The sequence below is a fragment of the Pinus tabuliformis genome, chromosome J (genome assembly GCF_031772625.1).
Source record: "Pinus tabuliformis cultivar Carrire ecotype Pingquan chromosome J, CPIR1, whole genome shotgun sequence".
NCBI classification, from domain to species: Eukaryota; Viridiplantae; Streptophyta; class Pinopsida; order Pinales; family Pinaceae; genus Pinus; species Pinus tabuliformis.
In genome coordinates, this window is record NC_142295.1 from 1560385263 (window position 1) to 1560408012 (window position 22750).

Below are 22750 nucleotides of genomic sequence, written 5' to 3' on the forward strand. Positions count from 1 at the left end.
ATAAGTCTCAAACAAAAGGGTTCAATAATGGAGCACATTGAGGAGTTCCAAAAATTGAACATAAGGGTAAAAGATATTCGAGAGGAGCATAGGATGGATGTGTTCATAGGGTCTTTAAAGGATAATATCCAACATGATGTGCGCCTTTGGGAACCTGATTCATTAGAGAAGGCATTCAGGTTAGCAAGAAAAATGGAAAGAAAAATTATGGCAACTAGGAAGCATACCATTCACAACTATAAAGACGGAAGTGTTGTTGCCCATAGTCTTCCACAACCTACAAGGTTGACACACAACAATTGGAAGAAAAAAGAGCAAAAGGGCTTTGTTACAATTGTGATAGCAAATACACAAAAGGTCATAAGTGTGCTGAGAAGAAATTATTCTACATAGATTGTGAAGAGGAAGAAGAAAAGGAGCAAGAAAGGTCAAAAGAAGAGGATATATTCCAGGAACAAAGCCTAGATGAAGAACAAATAAATCCGACCATATCTTGTAATGCATTGGCGGGAATTACCACTCCTCAAACCATCAAGATAGAAGGACAAATCAAGAAGAAAAAGGTAATAGTGTTGATTGATTCAGGAAGCACCCACAATTTTATTCATTGTAGGGTAGCAAAAGAATTGAATTGCTTCCTATATCCAGCACCAGAGTGTCAAGTGATGATTGCAAATGGAGGAACAATAAATTGTTCTGGAAAGTGCCATAATATCAAGCTATCCATGGGAGAATATGTATTGACTAGCCCAATGCTTTCCATTCCAATGGGAGGTGCTGATGTTGTACTAGGAGTCCAATGGCTACAATCCTTGGGTACAATAGCTTTTAATTTTCAAGAACTTTTCATGAAATTTTCTGTGGAAGGAAAGGAATTTGAATTAAGGGGTATTGCAGGGAAACCAGGAAAGATAATCAGCTCTAATGGCATGACAAAGCTTCTAAAAAAGGAGCAAAGAGGTGTAATTACACAATTATGTTCGCTAGATGTTTCCACATTGGAATCATCTATTTCTCCAGATCTCCAAAAAGTCCTGGACAATCATTCCAAGGTATTTGAGACTCCCAAAGGTCTCCCACCTATGCGTGATCATGATCATGCTATTCATCTGATTCCAGGAAGTGTTCCTCTAAACATCAGGCCGTACAGATATCCATATGTCCAAAAAAGTGAAATTGAACGTATGGTTGCAGAAATGCTAGAGGCTGGTATAATTCAACCGAGTCAAAGTTCTTTCTCAGCTCCAGTAGTATTGGTGCACAAGAAGGATGGATCATGGCACATGTGTCTAGATTATAGGGAGCTAAACAAGCTCACTATTAAAGATAAGTTCCCCATTCCTGTCATTGATGAATTACTGGATGAATTGCATCGATCAATTTACTTCACCAAGTTGGATCTTTGTTCGGGATATCATCAAATCAGAATGAAGATTGAAGACATTTCGAAAACAGCATTTAGAACTCATGAGGGTCATTATGAATTTTTGGTCATGCCTTTTGGCCTTACCAATGCACCTTCAACATTTAAAGGTTTGATGAATTCAATTTTCAAACCATTACTTAGAAAATTTGTGTTGGTATTTTTTGATGATATACTAATCTACAGCAAGTCTTGGAAGGATCATGTTGAACATGTTGACAAGGTGCTACAACTATTGGAGGAGAAACAATTATATGCAAAAAGATCCAAATGTTTCTTTGGAGTCCAGGAGGTGGAATATTTGGGTCATATTGTATCTCATGAATGAGTTAAGGTAGACCCTAGCAAAATTAAAGCCATTAAGGAATGGAAAATCCCCACATCCATAAAGCATCTACGATGATTTCTTGGGTTGACAGGGTATTATCGCAAGTTCGTTAAGAATTATGGGAGAATAGCAGCACCTCTAACAACATTATTTAAGAAAGATTCATTTTCATGGACTTCGGAAGCAACAAAGGCCTTTAAACATCTTAAAGAGGCAATGTGCCAAGCACCGGTCTTAGCTACACCGGACTTCACAAAAACCTTTATTGTGGAATGTGATGCTTCAGGAAATGGAATTGGTGTTGTTCTAATGCAAGATGAAAGACCCATTGCTTTTGAAAGTCGTCCAATCCAGGGAAAGTTTTTAAGCAAAGCTATTTATGAGAAGGAAATGTTGGCAATACTCCATGCACTTAAGAAATGGCGACCGTACCTAATGGGAAGACACTTCAAGGTAAAAATGGATCATGATAGCCTTAAATACTTTTTAGAACAAAGATTATCCTCTGAAGAGCAACAAAAGTGGGTCACAAAGATGTTGGGTTATGACTTTGAAATCATCTACAAAAAAGGGAAGCAAAATGTGGTGGCAGATGCACTCTCAAGAAAGGATGAGGATATGGAAGCATTGTTGTGTGCCATTTCTATTATCCAACCAAATTGGATAAACGAAGCAAAGGAGGAATGGAAGAATGACGAAGAAGTGTGGGCACTTATTCGAAAGCTACAACAAGATTCCAGTACTTCTGATACATTTTGCTGGAAAAATGATTCATTATGGTACAAAGATCGCTTATACCTCTGTAAGAATTCCCAGCTAAAACAAAAGATTCTTATGGAATTGCACACTTCTCCCTTAGGAGGGCACTCAGGATTTTTAAAAACTTACCACAGGGTTAAGAAGGAATTTTTTTGGGATGGCCTTAAATCAGATATTCAAAATTTTGTGGCAGAATGTTTGGTTTGCCAACAAAATAAAGTTGAAACAATTAAGACACTGGGTCTATTGCAACCTTTATCCATTCCAAGCCAGCGTTGGGAGGAGGTTTCAATGGATTTTATCACAGGTTTACCCAAGTCTGAGGGAAAGAGTGTCATCATGGTGGTAGTTGACAGACTTACCAAGTATGCACACTTTTGTGCATTATCACATCCATTTAAAGCCAGCACAGTTTCTACTGCATTTATGGAAACCCAAAGATTATTGTAAGTGACAGAGATCCCATTTTCACTGGAAATTTTTGGACAGAATTATTTTCTTGTCTTGGTATTCAATTAGCTCATAGCTCATCTTATCATCCTCAATCTGATGGGAAAACTGAGATAGTAAACAAATGTTTGGAAGGATATCTTCGTTGCTTTGTATCTAATAAACAAACATAATGGGTCAAATGGTTGCCTCTGGCTGAATGGTGGTATAACACTTCCTTCCATACAGCAACAAAAATGACCCCATTTATGGCACTTTATGGGTACCAACCACCATCAATCACATCATATTTAAGAGAAAATTCTAAGGTTCAGGTAGTGGAACATCACATCTAACATCAACAACAAGTCCTCCAACTCTTAAAGGATAACCTCGTGTTGGCACAAAATAGAATGAAACAACAGGCAGATCAACATCGCAGTGAAAGAAGTTTTGACGTAGGTGATTGGGTATTCCTACGGCTACAACCATATAAGCAAATGTCCCTAAAGCAAGCTAAGAAGGATAATAAATTATCACCAAAGTATTATGGTCCGTACAAGGTGTTGGAAAAGATTGGTACTATGGCATACAAATTGGAGCTTCCTGCAGCTTCTCGATTGCACCCAGTTTTCCATGTTTCATGTTTAAAGAAGGTTATAGGCGAAAAGCTCCCAGTTCAAACAATATTGCCAGAACTTGACGAGGAAGGAAAAATTATATTGGAACCGGAAGCAGTCACAGAAACAAGAACTCGACAGCTACGAAATTGATCAATTTCAGAGTATCTTATCAAGTGGAAGAACTTATCCGCTGAAGATTCCACATGGGAGGATGAGAATTTTATGCAGAAGTATCCAGAACTGCTCAAGCGTTGAGGACAACACTTTTTTGAAGGAGAGGGGCATGTTGGGTCCCTATAATACTAGTTATTACCCCATTACTATTGTATTTATACCCTTATTTATATCGTTGTGCCCCTATTACCCCCATATTATTATTTCTGTGCCCCATAGAATCCCTCTATTGTTATTTTTGTGGCTTTATATTATTATTGTTAGGTCGGCTGGATTATATTGTGACTCCTTAGACTCCTATATATAGAAAGGAGGTTTTGTCATTTGTATCATCCAAGAATTGTTCATTTATGTAATGTAAAGGAGGTTGCCCCCTCGAAGAGGCTGAATTCTAAGGCGTTGATCTTTCTTTTCTATCTTTTCTTGAGCTAGTTTCATAACAGAACTTGTACGACATGCCACGAGTCACTGTTTCAACCTTTGGATCTGAAACACACACACAGGAAACTATAGTCCGTCCTCTTTCTACACCTTCTTACGAAATTTCAATCCAATCCCTAGAGAGAAAGTTATGACGATTTTCCCCAGGTCACCTGTTTTGAATGTAATTCAGGAGTCTACAAAAAGACCAACTTCCTCAGATCATATCTCCGCAAATATCACGCGAAAAGCTCTGAAATTCGGACCCAAAGTTCAGCGCGATTTCTTCTCAAATGGTTTTTTTTGCGACTTCTGAAACGTCACAGAAAAAATGTTATAGCAAAAATGCCACGATGACCTGTTTGGAGTAGCGAAACCCTAGAATCCAAAGCTCTGATACCAAATGTTATGAAACCAGCTCAAGAAAAGATAGAAAAGATAGATCAACGCCTTAGAATTCAGCCTCTTCTAGGGGGCAACCTCCTTTACATTACATAAATGAACAATTCTTGGATGATACAAATGACAAAACCTCCTTTCTATATATAGGAGTCTAAGGAGTCACAATATAATCCAACCGACCTAACAATAATAATATAAAGCCACAAAAATAATAATAGAGGGATTCTATGGGGCACAGAAATAACAACATGGGGGTAATAGGGGCACAACAATATAAATAAGGGGTATAAATACAATAGTAATGGGGTAATCACTAGTATTATAGGGACCCAACACAACTAAGTACCTATAGCTTGTAAGAAGCCTTAACTACCTCACTACTACTAGACCAAACATTTAATTTGTTGTTGAATTCTTTCCAGGTTTATGAAAAATCCTTGTGAGGGTCATTAGTTTGTTGTAAAAAGAGTTCTAAAGTACTTGAAGGGAACTCAAGACTTTGGACTCAAATGTACACAGCTGGATGACTTAAGATTGATTACATACTCTAATTCATACTATGATGGAGATAAGGAAAATGGAGTATCCACTTTAGGTTATGTTAAGAGTCTTAGATCAGGAGTTGTCTCCTAGAGGTTATGCAATCAAAAAACTAAAAAAAATTCCACAACAAAGGCAGAATATGTGGTAGATGAAAAAACAGCGAAATAGATTGTGTGGCTCAAGAAAATTCTTGAAGATTTGCAGGAGAAACAAGTGCACTCTACTCCTGTTCTAACTGATAATAATTTTGTAATTAAATTGGCTAATATCCAATATTCCATGATCGAACCAAGCATATAAATACAAAGTATCATTTGATTCGACATCATGTTGAGGCCAATACTATTCACTTATGTCATTGTTCCACAAATGAGCAAATTGCAGACATCTTCACCAAAGCGCTTGGAAGGGAAAAGTTTGAAAGACCCAGAATGATGCTTAGACTTACAAATACCCTTGCATATTAATATGGGAAATGATATCAAAATGAATCAATTCAAGCTTTCTATGAGCTTTGGAGACATAATCATGAAATGGTTGTTTTCTATATTTTCCTAAGATACACACATCACATTGCTTCAGTTTCCTAGGAATAGTTAGAAAACCAATAACAACATTTCTCTTTAATAAATGAATATTGTTCTAATTCAAATGTCTAAATATTACATGCCATAAGAGATTGGATGGTAATGTACCTTCATTATACTGAGAACTGTATGCATAGTTTTGTGTACAAGCAGAGGTTCATTTTAGCCTCAAGATTATTTCTTCTCATATTCATGCTATGACAAGTGTGTTGTCTAATGATTTTCTTACCTCAAATTTTCCATCAAACATATGAATGGAGTGTTATTGCTGGCGACTGTTAACCATAGACAACAAATTTATTCATAGCTCTCGGAGGCAGAGAACAACATGCATAAGAAAGTCAGGGAGTCCAGGAAGTTTGAGACTGATGGTGCAATGTCCAGATTGCTTTAGTCTTTACTTGTCTGCAAAGTAGATTTCTCCATCTACATTGTCACTGAAATATTAAAAAAAAATCATGTGGTAGGTTGTAGTTGCATCAAGCAACCATGCATATTTCCATGAAGAAAATGAAGTATTAAAAAAGTCTTCAGTTACTACAATATTACAATGTGCCACAATATAATGAGAAGATTTAGGTTCTTTACCTTTCCTAGGATCTAGTGTTTTGCCTTTCTCTTCATTTCTTTCTTTCTATATTTTGTCCCAAGAGAGTTTACATGTGGATGCATCATGTCCACTTTCATTGCAACAAATATAATGGAGATTAGGTCTTCCTCCTTGATAATGTTTCCCCCCCTACCTATGTTGTTCTTATTTCCATGTCCTCTTTTGCCACCTCTTCCTCTAGAAGAGTCTTGTGTGTGGTTCTTCTCTATTTGTAAAAGGTACACAAATTTTTTAGAAGACTTAGTAGTTTTCATCCTCCTCCCAAAATCTTTCTCTCTTCCTGCAAACTTCTCCACAAGAGTTTCAAAAGTAATATCCTTAAGTTAGGCACTAGCTTGTAATGATTCAAGATAGTGAGAATAAGTTGGATATAGTTCCTTAACAAAAGCTATGAGAGGGACATCCATTTTAACTCTCATGGATTCTACATCATGCATGATAGTTCTTGATTTCTGAGGCTATGGCAAGGGGATCATCATATTTCAACTCCAAATTGAAGAGTTTGATCATTAGCTGGATACTAGCAAGTTCTGAGTGTGATTCATATAAGTCTTTCAACTTTTTTAAAGCATTAAAAGAATTTCTAATTGGTGTAATCTCACGACTCACCTCTTCATTTACTAATGCAACAATCAAGGTATAAGCCTTGTTTTTCTTGTTCTCCCATATGGAAATCTATTTGTTTGTTGTGGGCTTTGTAGGCAAATTGCCATCTTCTCCTTCACATACAACTTTCCATAGGTCATTGAAAATGAGGGTGTGCCTTATCTTTCTGGATCATTCATGGTAGTTCTCTTTGCCAGTGAGAATTATCGTGCCAATGATAGAGATAAGAGAGTGCATCTTTGCAATGCCTTGTAATATTTATCCTTCCTTCCTTTTTTTGTAGATATCTTCCAGAAGGAGTGTCTACTTAATTATGGTATAGTTTTATAAAAAAAAAGACTATTATTTTACTATATATATATATATATATATATTATATATATATATATATATATATATATATATAACAAAATTGACAGTTCTCAAAAATACGAAGCTCACTAGGGAGTTTTGGAAATTCACCAACAACTCTTCTTTACAGCTCCCATCATAAGTCTCGATTGCACCACTTGTCACAAATTATAGTCGTAATGCCTATCCAACAATATGTTATGGAAATTCAAATTTCCCACCGAGCCAATGAACCTCTTGGTGTTGTAATACCTAACAGATAATTGTGGCTTGAAAGCCTAACAAAATAGGTAACACACAACCTCATTGTGCTAAGTCTGGCATCGTCATGGGTTCGCTTGCATGGTTGAGGTTGAATCTCAAGCGAAACCATAGATTAACTATTATGTTGAGCTAATAAGTTATTATGTTAATAAGGGTTATATTATTCCATGTAGTAGCAGACAATATTGTTCACATTCCATGTAGTAGCAGAAACATTCACATTCAACAATGTATAGGGTGGTTTCCAAATTTATTTTCCATAATGTCCTACATAAAAAAATGCAGTGACAACACACATAAACACAACCAAAGGAATTTACAATGACGTGGGTTTTCATCGAGCATGGAGAAGGGTCGACCATGGAAAAGTGTTGAGCATAATAGAGTAACACATGTTGGATGATAGGTCTAGGTATGATAGTTAGAGGTGATTCATTAACTCTGGCAACGAGAACCTCAATATTAACACTATGCTACCAAAATGTGATGTAAATGGAGAGGATATGGTGATCAACACTTGTTTACAATGACAACTCTGATATATTAGAAGTGTTAGCAACAATCACAACATAGAGCGAAATCATTTTGCAAGAGATGGTGCACAAAATCTATTCGTTTGCAAGGATAAGTCTGAGTGGGAGCATAAAAATGCTAATAGACAAGAGTTATTGAGAAATATGGACCTGTAAATGAAACATGGACCTATTCTCTGATACCATATCAAGCTAGGATGATAACTCCTTGAATTGAATTTTTCCATTAAGATAATTGTCAATATATACACATGGAATGGTGGCTCTTGATATTCATATTACAAGGTCTTTTCATATTCTACATATCCTATTTACATTTGTACAAAATATTTTCCCAATCCCGAAGGATTAGTTGTTGACAATACTAATATTATATTACAATTATTATTATAATACAAATATTTAAATTTAATTATATAATAGATTTAAAAGCATATTAACATAGTCATATAAATTAAATGACTTGTAAATAACTAAGAGACATATATTCATGATATGCATCAAAACACTTACTTCATTATACATAATAATCAACTAAAATTTACAATGCCAAGGGTCAATGTTGTGGCTTATCAATGTTGCATGCCTAAAAACCCACAACTCATTTCTTATTACATGTGTTCATATGACATTTTTTTATTTAATAAATTTAATTAAAAGCACAAAAAAACATAACTACTTTGAAAATAAATCTTAGCCTTTGATTTGTGTATACTAATAACCATATTATAAAATTTTTGAAGGAGATTAAATCCCTACCATCCACTTAATAATTAATAACAATTGAATTAAAATTGTGGACGTCATATTCCAAAATAGACATGTCTATTCACATTAGCTTATTTTTGTGCTATCCTTTTATAATGTAAAATTTAAAAGTATTAATAAATATAAGTTAATTATATATTCCAAAATAAAATATTGTGTTTCCAAATTTTTGGAATGTAAAAGTTAATGGACAAATATAAAATTATTAATGATTAGACATATTTATTTTTTGGAAAGAATTTCAATGTATTAAAAATATTATGAAGTTGTATACATAATATTATAATTAATTTTGTATGACAGCTATATCACGATTCATTTTGTGTATCTATATGATGATTGAGCGCTTCATCTTATATTAATATTCCAAGCATATCACAATGTTGCTTAACCATAGAAATTATGTTTGTTGTCAATCTTACTTAAAAATAATAAATTGTCATAGACCTTGAAGTCTTTATTAAGGGTTGTAACTCTATAAAAATACTATAAGAACTATGAAGAGAGTATTTTTTCTTTATAAGGCTCTAGGAACATGCAAATCTAGTATGATTTCATATATTTATGATTATGTAGGCTACGACCTATATAAATCCTAATGTCAATATAGAACCAAAGTGAAAGAAAATTACCCATCTAAGACCACCAAGTATGTTGTTCATAATAAGTACATTGATTGTTCACTTTTTCTCTCAAACCACGGAAAAAATGCATAACATAGCGAATTTATAGTATAATCCCTATTGCATAGATCCCGTGATAACATAATCATATTATATTTCTCATACATTACATAAGAATCCCACTAAAGAATAAGAAAATGTTGGTTGAAGCATTAAAGTTCTAAAGGGTATGTTTCATCACTCTTGGGCTTGCATTAGGGTAGAGAGAAAGAGATGAAATGAGCATTCTCAAATATTTGGCACTTAAGGTATTGTCACATTAATGCCAATGTTTGTAGAAAGAAGAATACAAAGGTTAAAAATTGTGACAAATAAGAATGCATAAAATTAAGGAAAGGAGAATGAACATAGTAAGAAATCAATGATGTAGAAATTTGAATGAGTAGAAAACCACAATCCTTATTGTTGTAATCCCACTTTTAGGTTTTGTGATATTAACAAGGTCCATTTTGTTAGATTTATACATCAACTTAATCGATAACTTAATATTATTTTCTATATAAACAAAATAACTAACATAGTTTTGTGTGAACCATAGAAAAATTATATGTTATGTTTATGATGAGTTTACCAAACCTATAAAGTATAGTGCATGTAAGTATTATCTATTTGTCTTTTCCCCAAGTATCTATTCTCATAATGTTGATGCCATAAAATACGTATTAAGTGGTTGAGAGGTCAATAAATGTTCTCAAATAATAATAAAATATGAATAGAAATGTTATATACATGTTAGATTTTTCATTCTATTACATACTTTTAGAGAGAGAATATTATGCGAACATGAAGAAAGACAAATGGCCTGATTTCCTTGGGTTCAATCGATTATTCTTTTCTCTTAAAAAATTTGATTGAACCAAATATTTGGGGTGAACCTTCCCAATATGTTTTTAATGTCATTAATATTTTCAATTCTCTATGACCAATTGTTTGAGATTTTTACAAAGAGTAGAGTGGAGGAAACGATACAATGATAGGTTTTCTAGGAATCAATTTGTGATGATGTTTAAGTTTTGCAAAAATACACCATTTGTGAGGACAGCTTATTGGGGTCTTAAGATGGTGTAATATCTATATATATATATATATATATATATATATATATATATATATATATATATATATCTATATATATATATATATATATATATATATATATATATATATATATATATATATATATATATATATATATATATGCATTGGTGTCAATAGTATGGAGGTCTTGTTGGCCATATGCATGTGTGATGAGTGCTTGGTGTTGAATAATTGGTTGATGGTCTTGTATAGTTGGCATTGATTTAAAATTAGTTATGACATGACCTTAGTGGAGATGATGTTGTGGTTTCTGACTTACAGATGGATGCACATGTTGTGATTGGAGATGATGTTGCAGGAGGATTGGATTGTTGCTATGGGTGTTGATGTTGTGTTGTAGATTGGATATGTTGCTATCGCAAGTGGTTGGAGTGTTGCTCTTGGTGTTGCATATGTTTCTACATGTCTTGGAGACATTACATATGTTGCTACATGTGTGAGATGTAGTTTCTTATGTTGGAGGTGCTTCTACTAGTAATGGAGGTTGTTGTATGTCTTGATGTTGCTGTTGCAGGAGTTGGAGATACTACTACAGATGTTAGAGATGTTTCTACAAGTGTCAGAGATTTTGAGGTTACTTCTTGAGGAGCTGGAGGTGTTGGTCTTAGTGCTAAAGTTGGCATAATAGGTATAGCATGTCACTGATTTGTTCTTAGGCTATTTCATCTGTTGCAGACCTATTACAAAGGCTTGGAGGAGTGTTCAAGTGCTGGAGAAGATGATGGATCATGTGGTAGAGGTTCAGAGTTGAGAGGATGATGTTTTTACTGAGTTTTAGCTCTAGTCGCACGCAAGGAGACCTATGAGAGTGACTGGAAGCTTATATTCACATAGAGGAAAGACTACGGGAGCAGTTATAGCCCCAATCAATTTCATAATGTGTCAAGGGTGTGACTGGATTATTTCTCGAGATTTTCTCTGCATTTATTGCATTGTTGAGCTAGTTTTTGGCTTGTTGCGACCTCCTTGATAAAAAAAATCAGTTTATGATTAGAAAAGTTTGGGGGACCTCCAAAATTTGATTAAAGTTGAAAAGATAAAAAATCTAGTGGAGTTAGTGGTTGATTGAGTCAATGAGATGAATCCAGATCAATTCATATGAACATGAATGTCGAGTTCAATAGTTTTGTGTAATTATTGAGTTGAGCATTTGAGTTCATCGGTATATTCGATAAATCTCATTGTTAGTATGGTTGATTATTGAGTGTGTGTTGAGAGAGTGAACTTGGAGAAGACCCTGCAAAGTGTGTCAGATTTATTATGAAGAATTTCTGAAGTAGTCAGCAGTTGTAGCAACAGTGAGTTGAAGTTTGTTTCATCCATATATTTATGCAATGAGTGAGGTGCTGATGTGTGGATTCGAGTAGAGTTTGAGGAGATTGTTTTTTAGCTATTGTGGAGATTTTGGCATGGATTTTTTGATGGCATATAATGTTGAAAATTAGATATTGATTGAGATTTGATGCGAGGTTATTGCAGTTCTCATGTTGAGCAAGTTTTAGGAGTCGAGTCTGAAAATTTATGAAATGAGGCTCGCATGGAGAAATTGAAGGCATGAAGCTTTGAGTAGACAATGAATTGGTGGATTCATTAGAGGGAAGCGTTTTCTCCATCCAATAGGATTTGGATAGTCCAATGGAAGTTGGGAGAGGATCATTGATCGTGGTGGCCTTCAATAGATTGTAGTATGTATATCCGAGAGAGAAACAAGTTCCTATCTAAAAGGACCAACATACTGTGAAATAAGTCGATTCTTCTAGCTCATGGGAGTGAGCTGGTGCATGTATAATTTGCTGAACAAATTAATAAAATAATTGTGCAATGAAGCAACAGCAGGGTGGTTTTTTGTCCAGGGAAGGGTTTTCCACCAGACATCTTGTGTCCATTGTGTGATATATATATATATATATATATATATATATATATATATATATATATATATATATATATATATATATATATATATATATATATAGATATATTTTTATGGTTGCATATTTATTTGTGGTGTTCTAATATCTGGTTATATGTTTCAGTTTATGCATGTTTAAATATTAATTAAATGGAGAAAAAATATTAAAGTGTCTCACTATTGATCCCTCCCCCCTCAGTATTCATCTAGTTTCCAACGATTGGTATTAGAGTGGGACTCTCAAGTACAACTTGATCGCTGGAGAGTGGATCTTGGATATTTTGGAAGATTTTTTCAAAATCTTCGAAATGGATCAACAAGGAATTCCAATGCTTCATAAAGTTAAATTTGCAACCTGGAGGGCAAAGTTGGATTCATATTTTCTATCTCTTGATGAAAATATTTTGTTGTCCATAGAGTATGGAGTTCGAGATTTTTTTGCATGGAATACCAAGATCTAGTAAGTTGTATGTGAAGCATTGTGAAACTACCAAAGAATTTTTGGACAGGCTGTAGAAATTGTATCTTGGAGGAAAATTGATTTTTTTTTAAAATGGAGAAAAAAAACAAAGGATTCTACTTTTATCGCAATAACTAATCAATCCTCCTCTCAAGAAGATGAAGGCACTAGTGATTGCAGTGTTAGATTGAGCATCAATTGCAAATATGATGAGAAATCAAAGATAATGGCACTAGAAGTGGAGATTCAAAGGCTCAAGGATGAAAATAGAGATCAACGAATGCTACTGCAAATTTTTTATTAAAACGAGTGTGCACTAAAAGAATAAATTTCAGATCTGAAATTTCAGCTGCAAGAAGCAATGAAGGATGATATTGGAACAAGGAAGCATTTCAATGAGTTGGAGGGTGAATGCCAAAGTTTGAAGGTAGAAGTGGAGAGGCTCAAAACTAGTGCTCTAACATCTACAAACAAATTAAAAATTGTTGGAGTAGATAGTTACAGAAAAAATAATAAGAACCTCCAGCTATGGATGAAGCAGAAAATAAGAGAAGGAGGCCCATGAAGAACAATAGAATTGGGAAGTGTTATAATTATGGTGTTCGTGGACACATAACAACAATTTTTAGAAATGGAGAGATTAATCTCTCTCATCAAAAGGAGTAGCCAAAGGAAAAGTCACATTATGCATGCATATAAAGGAAATTCCCATCAATCAGGTATAATAGTCCTTTTTATGGTTATTTTTTCTCATGCAATGATTTTGGCCATAAGGCCATTGATTGCAAGGCATGTGCAACCAATAAAAATTAGTTCAACATAAAAGATCAAGCTATTCCTCAATTCCTTGGTCACATTTGATGTTTTTCATGGAATAATATTGGCCATAAGTCCAAGGGTTGCAAGTTTCCCATGCGTTTTAGGAGATCCATCCAGAGAGAGGAGAATATGCAAAGCCAACTACATAAGAAGAAGAAGGATCAACAGATGAAATTTTGGAGGAGAAAAGAGAAACAATGATTTTCCACCAAAACCGAGGCATGTATGGTATTAGGGGGAGCATATAGTTGAATTATGAGTTGCTTATTTATGCATCCATATGGGAAGAATATTAGAAAACAAATCTTCATTTCTAGAGACGCATGTCTTTGGGGGGGTCCTTGAGGTTTGAAGATTTATTTTCGTTTTTTCTCTTTTTTCTATCCCAGTATGTTTTCTAGTTGGAGCCAAATGTACATATGTTGATTATCTTGGAGCATTTATATGTTTTGGTTTTTGTTGATGCTAATGGTGATATTGTAGCCATGCATTGTCAAGGTGTGATAAGGAATCACACATTCAGGGGGAGTATTTCTGCTTCCAAATGGACAATATGTTGGCATTGTTTTAAGGAAATTTGTATTGTTGCTGCCACATATTGCACGTTGGATGAGGTAGTATGGCTGCATGGCATATTTGGAATGTTATTAGTGTTTTCATTGCTACATCATAGTATGCTATATTTTATTTGTTGTTGCCATGGAGAGTTGATGATGTGTTAGAGTTGGCTCATCTAGAGTATATGTGGTTGTTGACGGTGTTGGATCCACCAACATGTAAGGGGATCTCCCTTGTAAGAAGTCCCAATTAAACCTTAAACTGTTTGGTGTAGGAGTCCCAACAGTGGGTCGTATGGTAATTCCTTGACCACGATTTCGCACAGAGGAAAGTAAGATGTCCTTGTTGGTAGCAAGGGTGTGAAAACTACAGTAAGTCAAGGAAGGTGCATGAGAGGTTCTAAAACACTGAGGGTGAAGTGAGTGCGCCCCTTGAAACCTGTAGTAATACGCGGCTTGGAAAGCAACACACGAGCAAAGATGCATCAAAAGCTGGAAATCAAGTTAGCGAAAAATCCAAAGTGATGGTTAAACCAACAACACATTTCAGAAAGATTCATACATACTTATCCAGAATAATCCATACATGCATGTGTAGGAAAGCAAATAAATATATCATTTAGAGTAAACCAGATAGTATAGAATACAATACAACATATGAATGAAACGTGTTGGCTATATTATATTAAGAGGTGTAAGTTCCAGTAATACAATACATCCATGTCCAACCACTACTTCTGATAGCGGAATGTTACAGCCACAACGTCTCCAAAGAGATGTACTAGCTCTGCGTAGTGGAGAAGCAAAGGTTTGTTACAATATTGTCCAAGCTTTCTCTAAGATAGTCCTATTGGAAGCTTGGCCGACCAAAAGCCTTTACAATGAGTTATGAGGTTCTATTTATAGCAAAGGGTGGGATGACCCTTGAGATTCCCATTTGTGACAGTTCATCTGCCCTCATGATTCTTCATCTAGTCTATGATTGTTACATCCAACTATCAACACTTGAACTTCCACTTGACAAGACATTTCCTTACAATGCACATGTGCCCATGTGAGACAAAATGGCTTGAGAAAGCCATGCAAGGCAACACTGACACTTAGTTTGTTGTGGTGAGACCAACTATTTGACATTCTTGTGATGGTGGAGGTGGTGAGCTAATGCTAAGCTTGGTCATCCACGATGGTGTGCATGCGCTCCATGGTGACATCTTGCTAAAGTGAACTCATGCCTCCGTTGCATCTAGGTACATTGGTATGGCTCTTCCATTCAACTCGTCTGCTAGCATGTGCATGGTCTTCTTGGGTGCAGCCAAACCAGAAACACACTCATGCGTAGTGTCTGTGTTGATCTTCTAGTGTGTGTTGGTGGTCATGCACATCAAATGTCAACTACATGTTCAGATCCAATCAGACTTGCTTCTTGTCTTTACCTCGTTGAGTGTGCCAAAGCGGTTAGATCGCATGCATGCGCACAATGATATGCATGTTGTTGAATTCCCTTGCATGTGATCAACAACACCACTCAACATGTCTACTTTGTGCCAACTACGGGGATGGATATATCACTTGTATGGGTGAATTTGCATCCATTTGTGCATGTTGCACCCCCTGTTGTACCTGTTTCTACTGTAACTCATTCTCTCATCTATGCAACTCATGTTCTTCCTTGAGTTGTTTCTTCAGCACATGCAACTCCTTCTCTCTTTCATTCTCTTCTCTCGTGCGATCGTATTGTTGCACCGTCATCTCATAGCCTCAATCTCCAAAGTTTCTTTCATGACAAGTGGATCTGCTCAAGATTGCAATTTTCTTCTGCCATTGTGTTGTCAACAACTTTCCTCTTGCATTCGCCGCATGCATATGTGCTACCTTCTGCTACTGCTAATGGTGCTGCTCATTGTGATGCTAATTGTTGTGATGTTTCTGCCATATTATCTTGATGTCCTTGTCTATGAACAACTTGATGTCTTCATAGGTAGGCAAGCTCATAGACACTTGCTTGGTTGCAACCCACATTGTTCTCTCAACGATGTCCTTTGAATCTACTCTCCTAAAGGCCATTGTACTTGTGCTGCTGAGAGACAGATGAATACCTGCGATGCCTATGGAAATGCAAACACTCATGGCAAGCGATTTGTCAGTTGAAAACCAAAACGAACTTGAGAACTAACATGCAACATACTTGTGTGACTAATCATGAAGGTTGCGAATTTTCCGTTGGGAGGTCAGGAGACTGATTGCAAAAACTGCACAAGGCACAGTCCGGGATATCAGGAGGCTGACTGATTGTTGGAACTATGCAATGCACATTCCAACCTAGCCCACTAAGGACTGAAACTGCTCAATGCGCAATTTCAGTCAGTAGTGACATACAACCAGCAAACTGCATTGCGCAATTTCTGGGGCCAGCGGGACACTGCCTCCAAGAATTGTGCAATGTAAGCCTGGAGGTCAGTGCTTGGCTAGAATTGCACAATTTCTGGATGGAAGGAAGAGCCTTCACTTCCATAAATGTGTAGTGCTATCCGTGCAAGGCGCGGTCCGGGCCAAGGCAGTCCAGTCTAGGCCAAGAAAACCCAGTCCAACCGATGGGCGATTAAAAACATGAGAAGTATGAATGCATGGTGAGATGAGTCCAAACAAGAGTGAATGATTAGTCATGGAAAAAAAAAGTGTAGGATTCGGAAAATAGGAAAGCATGCATGTATGTGAAGTGAGTTGTCGCAATAGTTACCATCCGTGCAAAACAGTGTCATGCATGCGACAACAATGAGATGCAAATGAAAACTGAAATGATGCCAGTACAAGCTAGTATGTATCAAAATGATAGTAGGTGCTCACTGAAATCAATTAGACAACATTCATATGAATCGAAACACAAAAAGCGCTAGAAATGTAGCGCGAGCCATGAAAAATGGGCTTACCCAAAACAACTGAGCCGAATGTGCCAATGACTCCTAGATGCAATGTGGGATGTTAGATCTACAAGATCGATGTGAGGAATGAGCTCTGCAGCATCTGGCTGATGAGTTTTGATAAAATCAAGGTTGCCACGCGCATGCCACAAATCTAGGGAATGAGACATTTGGTGGGAGGTTTCTGAAATGATCCTTGCATGTAACCTCCAACTGCTAAAAGTAGATCCCTGAAATAAGGGATGCCTTTGCATGGTGCCTTGGGAAGAGCAGCCCATGCATGCAAATCAGCTTTTCTCAGTCCCAGAGGGAACTAGTCAACTACACATGCAACAGTCTGCTTTGCTGGGAGGAAAAAATGTGCATTTCTAGGAGGGAGCTGGGCTGGTTGCCCAAAGGGATTGAGCAATTTGTGGGCAGAGCAGCTGACTACTACCCAAAATTACGCAATTTCAGGGTTGAGTAGTCCTGCTGGGAGGAATTCCACAATTTTTCCAATGAACAATGATCGGAAAATTTGCGCAATTCTGGAGCCCAGTAGGGTTCCAGATAGAATTGCGCAATTTCTGGAGGGAAGTTTGGTTTCCCTCTAGAATTGTACAATTTCTTAAGGGCATTTCTCAGCCTGTAACTAGACTAAGTCCGGAGAAACAACTTGTGAGGTGGATGCAACAAGATTTGATGGATAGGCTATCATTCTACAAGAAAAACATTGAAGCTTGTGTACTTGACAAGGCAAGACATGCTGTTGTGAAAGGTTGGTAGGGAGGCTCCAAAACGAAGCCAAGGAAAAATTTTGGAGGGTGTTTGTAGCCGCTACAACAATTGGTGACACACTGGTAGAACTCGAGCTCTCTAAATGGACCTTGTTCATGAAAAGCAAGTCTAACATCTCCGGAAGTATTGTTTAGTTTCTAGTTCGTCTTGGTTTCCACACTTGCTTGATTGTAAGATGTAGCATTTGCCAATCTCTTGGTCGATTGACACACATTCCATGCCAAGGCAACATAGTTGTTTTAATTGGGGTTGAGGGGTATATTGGTGCACGAACAACATAGTCGTTAGAGTCTTAGTTTCATCTCTAGTGTTGCTCTGTTGCCAGCAGGCCTGGACAGTAACTCGGCGGAGTCACACAGGAATACAAGCATGGCTCCGCTGCGAGTGAAACTGATTAGTGCCTCAGTGGAGTTACTTGCATCACCTCTCTTCACAAGAAGCCTTTCTCTTCTTTTTCCTTATTCATTTTTCATTTTTTCAAAATTTTTTCACTTTTTCATTTTTTCATTTTTCATCTTAATAACCATGCATAGCACTTATTCATTTCAGAGGTGGAAGAGGGATCTCGACTTATTGAGACTAGAAGAGGTTGTTCCTTCAGAGAAGTAGTTTATGTATAACTCTGACATGCTTGTTAAGGTTTTCCCCCTCACCTTACTCTACTTGACTGACCCGACAAGGATTAACCCAAAATAATTGGCTAGAGTAGGTGATACTAGTTAGCCTACAAGCATTGTGTTTTCACCAAGGTTCACTTCGAATAGTACGTATTTTCCATTGATGTATCATGGACTGAAGAAAACAATTTCTTACATAAGAGAGCGGACAAAAGATAACCAAATGTGTATAGGTGTAAAAGTCATCTTGTACTTTACCTAGCTACTTTAAGGAGTCACACATGGTCCATGCGAAACTAACCTACAGACAATAACAAGAAAACAAACCAAAAAGTAAAGCAAGAAGAAAAATAAAATGTGGAAGAAAAGTGAGGAAGAAAACAAACACACAAAGAAAGAAGCAAACATTTATGCAAGCGAACAACTCAAAAGAAAACACTACTCATACTCCTAAGCTAATAGTGCATGGGTCATCTCACGTGAAGTGATACTTCCAATGCAACCACTGGTGCATTGGTTGACCCATGTTGGTGAAGGAATGGTTTGCGAACATCGCATCTGAACAAACCAACAAGAATGAAAGATATAACGACGAAGACAAGCACACTCTGAGCTTACAAATGACCAAAAAATAGAGATGAGTGAAAGTGCATCACCTGCACTATGTGTAGATGTCGAGTGTATGAATTCTCTTGACTGTGACATAAAAGGAAACGTGAGAAAGGTAGACAAGTTAAGTTGTTCATGTGTTCTTGTTGTGTAATATTCCTCCAAAGCATGAGCAATGGGATCGTGTAGTTCGAGTGGAGGAAGTGAAATTTGGGTGTTTGTTTGATCTTCAATGCAATGCAGAGAGTGATGAGGAGCCTTGAATGTTTCAAAAATTTCCTGACTAGAAGTGAAATCAAACTCAGGGCAGTGAGGGCCTAACATAACCATCAGCATGGGCTGAAGTGCTTCGACAGTCTGCGAGGTTTCGACTTTGTTGATAGATAGATCATCGTAGTCCAGTGTCTTAGACAGATTAACAACAATTGAAACAACACCAAGATTAGAAAATTCAGGATGTTTGTTGGCATCCTCATGATTTGATGAATTGGGTAGAGGGGTAGATGAGAAGAAAAGATGTTCACCCTCTGTGTTTTCAGAAATGACAGATGACAAATTGGACAGATTTTCATAGGAACATGTGTCCTCTCTACATTGTGATGACAGTCTGACATCTGACGTGTCCTATGAATTATTGGAAGTAGAAACATCCAGAAATGGGTTTTCACAGGGGAAATCTATAGTGGCAGAATCACAAGGGATGTCAGGATAAAGAGGATGATGTGCAGATGGAAGGGATTCATCCTTCACCACAAGTTCTTCTTTAGATTCTCGCGCACACTCATCATGAATGATGGTGCAGGTTGGATGCATAATACCAACTCTGTCGACAACTTGATCCTTGTTCGCAATAGGTGAGGAGTCTGGAATGGAATAACACAAGATGGTACAATCCAGAGGATCAACAGAACGCAGGGGCGGAGGTTGAGGGAACGAATCCACGTGACAACCAACAAGGTGGCAAGTCAAATCTACGTAGATATCAATATTTACCACATCACTCCACAGTGGTGGAGCTATTTGATGAGGTGAAGGCAGACAACCACTTTTGAAAACAACTGTGCCTACCTATGATTGCACAGCTCCATTGTCGAAGTGTGTTGAGCCAGGTTTGGATATGTGAAGAAGATACTCAAATCTTGCATAAATAAATTCCCAATCAATTTCATCTTCGGGAAATCAATCTGAAAGATTACAAAAGCATGTGTAAAACTGATCAATGGATTCATTGGGTGCTTTTCGTAATTTCAGAATTTCTTGATCGAGTGCTTTATGGTTAAAGTGATTGAAAGCATGGTCTATCTGTGTGACCAAATGAGCAAGAGAATAAATATATTTTTCAAGAAATGTGGCACAACAGTGCATCGGGTGCCCTCGAAGCATGTAGACAAACATTGTGCAGGTCATGTATTTTTCAAAGATTCGCCTACAACGTCAACCGCGTGCCTAACCAAGGCTAAGTGGCCTCCACCATCAAATGTTTTATGTGACAAGTTATTCAAGAGATTTTCCGAGATAATGAAGTCGTTTCCATAAGACATACACTCCGTAAGAGAAACTTTGTAGTTAGCCATGATAGATACATAGAGATTAAAAATAGATGTGAGGACTTAGCTTGTCATCTAGCCCTTCTTCTAGCACCAAAATGTTGATGGTGCTGGACCCGCCAACATGTAAGGGGATCTCCCCAGTAAGAAGTCCCAATTATACCTCAGACAATTTGGTGTAGGAGTCCTAGTAGTGGGTCATATGGTAATGCCTTGACCCTGATTTCACACAGAGGAAAGTAAGGTGTCCCTATTGGTAGAAAGGGTGTGACAACTATAGTAAGTCAAGGAAGGTGCATGAGAGGTTCTAACACACTAATGGTGAAGTGAGTGCACCCCTTGAAACCTGCAATAGTACGTGGTTTTTAAGGGAAAACACGAGCGAATATGCATCACATGATGGAAAGCAAGTTAGCGAGCAATCCAAAGTGATAGTTAAACCAACAACATATTTCATAAAGATTCATACATACTTATAGATAATAGTCCATACATGCATGCGTAAGAAAACAAATACATATATCATTTAGAGTAAACCAGATAGCATAGAATACAATCCAACATATGCATGAAACATGTTGGTTCTGTTATATTAAGAAGTGTAAGTTCCAGTCATACAATATGTCCATGTCTAATCACTAGTTCTGACAGCAGAACATTATAGCCAGAACTGCTTGCTCCTCCAAAGAGATGTACTAGCTCTACACAATGGAGAAGCCAAGGCTTGTTACAATACTATCCAAGCTTTCTCTAAGATAGTCCTATCCGAAGATTGGATGACCAAAAGCCTTTATAATGAGTTATGAGGTTCTATTTATAGCAAAGGGTGGGGTGACCCTTGACATTCCCCTTTGTGACAGTTCATCTACCCTCATGACTCTTCATCTACTCTATAACTGCATCCAACTATTGACACTTGAACTTCCACTTGACAAGATGCTTCATTACAATGAACATGTGCCCATGTGAGACAAAATGGCTTGAGAAAGCCATGCAAGACATCATTGACACTCGGTCCATTGTGGTGAGACCAACTCTTTGACATGCATGTGATGGTGAAGGTGGTCAGCTAATGCCAAGCTTGGTAGTCCATGATGGTGTGCATGCGCTCCATGGTAACATCTTACTGAAGCGAACTCTTGCCTCCGTTGCATCTGGGTGCATTGGTATGGATCCTCCATCGAACTCGTCTACTAACATGCACATGGTCATCTTGGATGCGGTCGAACCAGTAACACACTAATCCATTATGTCTGTGTTGATCTTCCAGTGTGTGATGGTGGTCATGCGCATCAACTATCAACTACATTTTCACCTCCAGTTAGACTTGCTTCTTGTCTTTTCCTCGGTGAGTGTGCCAAATCGGTTAGATCGCATGCATGTGCATAATGACATGTCTATTGTTGAATTCCCTTTCATGCAATTAACACCTACAATCACCATGTATGCTACATGCCAGCTTCCGCGATGGATCTATCACTTGTATGGGTGCAGTTTCATCCATCTATGCATGTTGCACCCCCTGCTATACCTATTTTTGCTGCAACTCATTCTCTCATCTATGTAGCTCCTATTCTTCCTTAAGTTGCTACTTTAGCACATGAAACTCCTTCTCTATTCTGTTCTCTGCTCTCGTGTGATCGTCTTATCATGCCATCACCTCATAGCCTCAATCTCCAAAGTTGCTTTCATTACAAGTGGATCTGCTTGAGATTGCAACTCTTTTCTACCTCTGTGTTGTCAACAACCTTCTCTTGCATTCGCTGCATGCGGGTGTGATGCCTTCTGATGCTACTGATGGTGCTGCTCGTTGTGATGTTGCTAGCATATTATCTTGATGTCCTTATCTACAAAAAAATTGATGTCTTCATAGGTAGGAAAGCTCATAGACACTTGCTTGGTTGCAACCCACGTTGTGCTCTCAATGGTGTCC